Raw genomic sequence first — 6656 nt, forward strand, 5'->3', positions numbered from 1 at the left:
ATCAAGCCCTGTTACCATGGAAACAACTCCAAAGCCACTGCAGGGGGTGGGGAAAAATGTTGGAGCCCACAGAGAGGGCAAAGCTCTGTCTCCCAGCCAACCATCTATCCCAGAAGGAAGATTTCTCATCAGAACGTGCCTGGGCGTGGGTGGTAGGCTCAGAGCCCACAAATGATGAAGGCCTGGGGGGAATGAAGTGATGTGAGGAGTGGCTGCTTCCAGGGGCTCAGGGAATGGGTGCCCCTGGGAGTGGGTGGGAGGAGGAAGGAGACCCAGTGCCCATGAGGGGGAGCCGGGTAAGTGCAAATGGGCCTGGGAGGCAGCAGGCCTGGACCCCTGAGCCCTGCAGGACCCCGGTTCTGAGATCTGGCCAAGAGGGTCAGGTCATGTTTGACTCCCAGCAAGGGCGTTCACTTGTGCTGGTGACTGCTTGGTTTGCGATGTACACCTCGGGGTCTCCCACGCTCAGCCCCAGGAGCTCCTTGGTGGGGTTGCAGCTGTGCATGTGGAGCTGGTGATGGCGAAGCCACACCTCCTGCTTTCTCCAGGACACACGTGAAGTCCTGCAGCTGCAGCCCCGCCAGGAACTCCCTCCACTCTCACAGGTGGGCTCAGTTTTCCATCTTTGGAAGCTCCAGCCTTCCCTGAGTGAAAGTATTTTGAAGGAACCAAATTGTCTACGATTTCACTTTAAATCATGATATTTCTCAAGGATTAGAGAGTAAAGCATTCCTTTATGTGTTTATGGTTGTTACTCGTTGTAACACTGCACTTGTTAAAGGTAAAATAGTGAAGTTGCTCAGTCGTGTCCGACTCTTTGCAACCCCATGTACAGTAGCCAACCAGGCTCCTCCATCCATGGGATTTTACAGGCAAGTATACTGGAGAGGGTTGCCATTTCCTTCTCCAGGGGATCTTCCCAACCCAGGGATCGAACCCGGGTCTCCCGCATTGTAGGCAGACACTTTACCATCTGAGCCACCAGGGAAGTCCTGTTAAAGGTAAAACATTTTCCAAATATTTTCCCCAATTAAGTTTTTTTTTTTTTTGTAATCAGTCTAAAATAACACAGTAAAGCAAAATTTGCCTCAGTAGACTTTGTCTTAAAATTCAAACATAAAGAAAGCATTTTACAACATATTAGAAATCTTGCTGCTGTTCACAAATTCCCATTTTATGAAAATTGGTTTATATAAGCACAGTTTCTCTCTCATTGTCCAAGTCTTAAGAGGGTAAAAGGAAAGGAAAAGGAGCAAGCAAGTGAAAAATGCAAGTCAAGCTGGAATTTTGTCAGTTGGGAAATGCCAAGACGAGGATTTATTTATTTTAATATTTATTTATTTGGCTGATCTGGGCTTCGTTTCAGCATGTAGGATATAGTTTCCTGACCAGGGGTCGAACCCAGGCCCTCTTTCCTGGGAGCACTGAGACCCAGTCACAGGACCACCACGGAAGTCCCGAGATTTTGGTTTGTGCTTTTTATTCCCTTCAGTTTATATATTTCTTATATGCTTTTCAGTTTTCAGGGACAATAGTTGTCATTTTGAAAAAGATTGTGAGTGAACTGTAAACTTGCCTAGGTGCCAGTTTTAAGAAGACTCTGATGAAACCAGACTGACAGTCAACAGGTGGTGATTAAGTGTGAATTAAGAGGGAAGAGCAAATAACTACCTGCTAATATCCTATTCTGGCAGAAACATCCACTTAGATAAGAGTCTAGACTCTGCTCTCCAATCTAGAATGTCTTGATGGGAAGGAAGTAAGTGGTTTATAAATAATGAGATCAGGTTGCCTTTTGGGTTTACTAGTCCCTGTTCTACCACTGTTTACCCAGGAAACCTTAAAAAATTGCAGCTTTGATGACTCTTGCCTCTTAGACTTTTCTTTTTTATTCAAACCTTCATGTAAGAGAAGGAATTAGCTGTGTGAGTAAGAGATGAGACGAGTGGTTGCTGCACTAATTCTCAGCTATATTCTGCTGGTGAATCAGAATTATTTGGGAAAACTTATTTTAAAAATGTATAAGCCTAGGATGTTCCCTGTAAATTTTGACTGAGTAAATCGAGGAACGCTTGGACGTGTGTATTTAGAAATATTCCCTTGAGATTCTGATCCAATCCTTGATGAATAACGATGGAGTGAATACATGTAATTTCTTTTTTTTTTAAATTTTATTTTATTTTTAAACTTTATAATGTTGCATTTGTTTTGCCAAATATCGAAATGAATCCACCACAGGTATATATGTGTTCCCCATCCTGAACCCTCCTCCCTCCTCCCTCCCCATACCATCCCTCTGGGTCATCCCAGTGCACCAGCCCCAAGCATCCAGTATCATGCATCGAACCTGGACTGGCGACTCGTTCCATATATGATATTATACGTATTTCAATGCCATTCTCCCAAATCATCCCACCCTCACCCTCTCCCACAGAGTCCAAAAGACTGTTCTATACATCAGTGTCTCTTTTGCTGTCTCGTACACAGGGTTATTGTTACCATCTTTTTAAATTCCATATATATGTGTTAGAATAGTGTATTGGTGTTTTTCTTTCTGGCTTACTTCACTCTGTATAATAGGTTCCAGTTTCATCCACCTCATTAGAACTGATTCAAATGTATTCTTTTTAATGGCTGAGTAATACTCCATTGTGTATATGTACCACAGCTTTCTTATCCATTCATCTGCTGATGGGCATCTAGGTTGCTTCCATGTCCTGGCTATTATAAACAGTGCTGCAATGAACATTGGGGTACACGTGTCTCTTTCAATTCTTTATGCCCAGCAGTGGGATTACCGGATCATAAGGCAGTTCTATTTCCAGTTTTTTAAGGAATCTCCACACTGTTCTCCATAGTGGCTGTACTAGTTTTCATTCCCACCAACAGGGTAAGAGGGTTCCCTTTTCTCCACACCCTCTCCAGCATTTATTGCTTGTAGACTTCTGGATCGCAGCCATGCTGACTGGCATGAAATGGTACCTCATAGTGGTTTTGATTTGCATTTCTCTGATAATGACTGATGTTGAGCATCTTTTCATGGGTTTGTTAGCCATCTGTATGTCTCTTTTGGAGAAATGTCTATTTAGTTCTTTGGCCCATTTTTTGATTGGGTCATTTATTTTTCTAGAATTGAGCTGTAGAAGTTGCTTATATATTTTTGAGATTAGTTGTTTGTCAGTTGCTTCATTTGCTATTATTTTCTCCCATTCTGAAGGCTGTCTTTTCACCTTGCTTATAGTTTCCTTTGTTATGCAGAAGCTTTTTTTTTTTAAATTGTGTCTTTGCTTTTATTTATTTTTTTTCCCTAAGAACTTATTTTATTGTAGTAAGAAATTTCTCCCCAATTTTTAGCAACAGTCTAACATGCCCAAATATAAATTTCTCGACATGTATTTTACATAAATACATTGTGGCTAGTTACCGGTCCTTACATACAACTCTGCACATTTTGGACAGCTTTCTTTATTTTTTTTATTTTTTATTTTTCCTAATTTTATTTTATTTTTAAACTTTACATAATTGTATTAGTTTTGCCAAATATCAAAATGAATCCGCCACAGGTATACATGTGTTCCCCATCCCGAACCTTCCTCCCTCCTCCCTCCCCATACCATCCCCCTGGGCCATCCCAGTGCACCAGCCCCAAGCATCCAGCATCGTGCATTGAACCTGGACTGGCAACTCGTTTCCCACACGATATTTTACATGTTTCATTGCCCTTCTCCCAAATCTTCCCACCCTCTCCCTCTCCCACAGAGTCCATAAGACTGTTCTATATATCAGTGTCTCTTTTGCTGTCTCGTACACCGGGTTATTGTTACCATCTTTCTAAATTCCATATATATGCATTAGTATACTGTATTTATGTTTTTCCTTCTGGCTTACTTCACTCTGTATAATAGGCTCCAGTTTCATCCACCTCATTAGAACTGATTCAAATGTATTCTTTTTAATGGCTGAGTAATACTCCATTGTGTATATGTACCACAGCTTTCTTATCCATTCATCTGCTGATGGACATCTAGGTTGCTTCCATGTCCTGGCTATTATAAACAGTGCTGCGATGAACATTGGGGTACACGTGTCTCTTTCCCTTCTGGTTTCCTCAGTGTGTATGCCCAGCAGTGGGGTTGCTGGATCATAAGGCAGTTCTATTTCCAGTTTTTTAAGTAATCTCCACACTGTTCTCCATAGTGGCTGTACTAGTTTGCATTCCCACCAACAGTGTAAGAGGGTTCCCTTTTCTCCACACCCTCTCCAGCATTTATTATTTGTAGACTTTTGGATCGCAGCCATTCTGACTGGTGTGAAATGGTACCTCATAGTGGTTTTGATTTGCATTTCTCTGATAATGAGTGATGTTGAGCATCTTTTCATGTGTTTGTTAGCCATCTGTATGTCTTCTTTGGAGAAATGTCTATTTAGTTCTTTGGCCCATTTTTGGATTGGGTCATTTATTTTTCTGGAGTTGAGCTGTAGGAGTTGCTTGTATATTTTTGAGATTAGTTGTTTGTCGGTTGCTTCAATTGCTATTATTTTCTCCCATTCTGAAGGCTGTCTTTTCACCTTGCTAATAGTTTCCTTTGATGTGCAGAAGCTTTTAAGGTTAATTAGGTCCCATTTGTTTATTTTTGCTTTTATTTCCAATATTCTGGGAGGTGGGTCATAGAGGATCCTGCTGTGATGTATGTCGGAGAGTGTTTTGCCTATGTTCTCCTCTAGGAGTTTTATAGTTTCTGGTCTTACGTTTAGATCTGTAATCCATTTTGAGTTTATTTTTGTGTATGGTGTTAGAAAGTGGTCCAGTTTCATTCTTTTACAAGTGGTTGACCAGTTTTCCCAGCACCACTTGTTAACGAGATTGTCTTCAATCCATTGTATATTCTTGCCTCCTTTGTCAAAGATAAGGTGTCCATATGTGCATGGATTTATCTCTGGGCTTTCTAGTTTGTTCCACTGATCAATATTTCTGTCTTTGTGCCAGTACCATACTGTCTTGATGACTGTGGCTTTGTAGTAGAGCTTGAAGTCAGTAGGTTGATTCCTCCAGTTCCATTCTTCTTTCTCAAGATAGCTTTGCTATTCGAGGTTTTTTTTGTATTTCCATACAAATTGTGAAATTATTTGTTCTAGCTCTGTGAAGAATACCATTGGTAGCTTGATAGAGATTGCATTGAATCTGTAAATTGCTTTGGGTAGTATACTCATTTTCACTATATTGATTCTTCCAATCCATGAACATGGTATATTTCTCCATCTATTAGTGTCCTCTTTGATTTCTTTCACCAGTGTTTTATAGTTTTCTATATATAGGTCTTTAGTTTCTTTAGGTAGATATATTCCTAAGTATTTTATTCTTTCTGTTGCAATGGTGAATGGAATTGTTTCCTTAATTTCTCTTTCAGTTTTCTCATTATTAGTGTATAGGAATGCAAGGGATTTCTGTGTGTTGGCTTTATATCCTGCAACTTTACTATAATCATTGATTAGTTCTAGTAATTTTCTGGTGTAGTCTTTAGAGTTTTCTATGTAGAGGATAATGTCATCTGCAAACAGTGAGAGTTTTACTTCTTCTTTTCCAATTTGGATTCCTTTTATTTCTCTTTCTGCTTTGATTGCTATGGTCAAAACTTCCAGAACTATGTTGATAGTAATGGTGAAAGTGGGCACCCTTGTCTTGTTCCTGACTTCAGAGGAAATGCTTTCAATTTTTCACCACTGAGGATAATGTTTGCTGTGGGTTTGTCATATATAGCTTTTATTATGTTGTGGTATGTTCCTTCTATTCCTGCTTTCTGGAGAGTTTTTATCATAAATGGATGTTGAATTTTGCCAAAGGCTTTCTCTGCATCTATTGAGATAATCATATGGTTTTTATTTTTCAATTTGTTAATGTGGTGTATTACATTGATTGATTTGTGGATATTGAAGAATCCTTGCATCCCTGGGATAAAGCCCACTTGGTCATGGTGTATGATATTTTTAATGTGTTGTTGGATTCTGATTGCTAAAATTTGTTAAGAATTTTTGCATCTATTTCCATCAGTGATATTGACCTGTAGTTTTCTTTTTGTGTGGGATCTTCGTCAGGTTTTGGTGGTGATGGTGGCCTCATAGAATGAATTTGGAAGTTTACTTTCCTCTTCAATTTTCTGGAAGAATTTGAGTAGGATAGGTGTTAGCTCTTCTCTAAATTTTTGGTAGAATTAAGCTGTGAAGTCGTCTGGACCTGGGCTTTTGTTTGCTGGAAGATTTTTGATTACAGTTTCAATTTCCGTGCTTGTGATGGGTCTGTTAAGATTTTCTATTTCTTCCTGGTTGAGTTTTGGAAAGTTGTACTTTTCTAAGAATTTGTCCATTTCTTCCACGTTGTCCATTTTATTGGCATATAATTGTTGATAGTAGTCTCTTATGATCCTTTGTATTTCTGTGTTGTCTGTTGTGATCTCTCCGTTTTCATTTCTAATTTTATTGATTTGATTTTTCTCCCTTTGTTTCTTGATGAGTCTGGCTAATGGTTTGTCAATTTTATTTATCCTTTCAAAGAACCAGCTTTTGGCTTTGTTGATTTTTGCTATGGTCTCTTTTGTTTCTTTTGCATTTATTTCTGCCCTAATTTTTAAGATTTCTTTCCTTTTACTAACCCTGGGGTT

The sequence above is a fragment of the Bos indicus x Bos taurus genome, chromosome 29 (genome assembly GCF_003369695.1).
Source record: "Bos indicus x Bos taurus breed Angus x Brahman F1 hybrid chromosome 29, Bos_hybrid_MaternalHap_v2.0, whole genome shotgun sequence".
In the NCBI taxonomy this organism is placed as follows: Eukaryota; Metazoa; Chordata; class Mammalia; order Artiodactyla; family Bovidae; genus Bos; species Bos indicus x Bos taurus.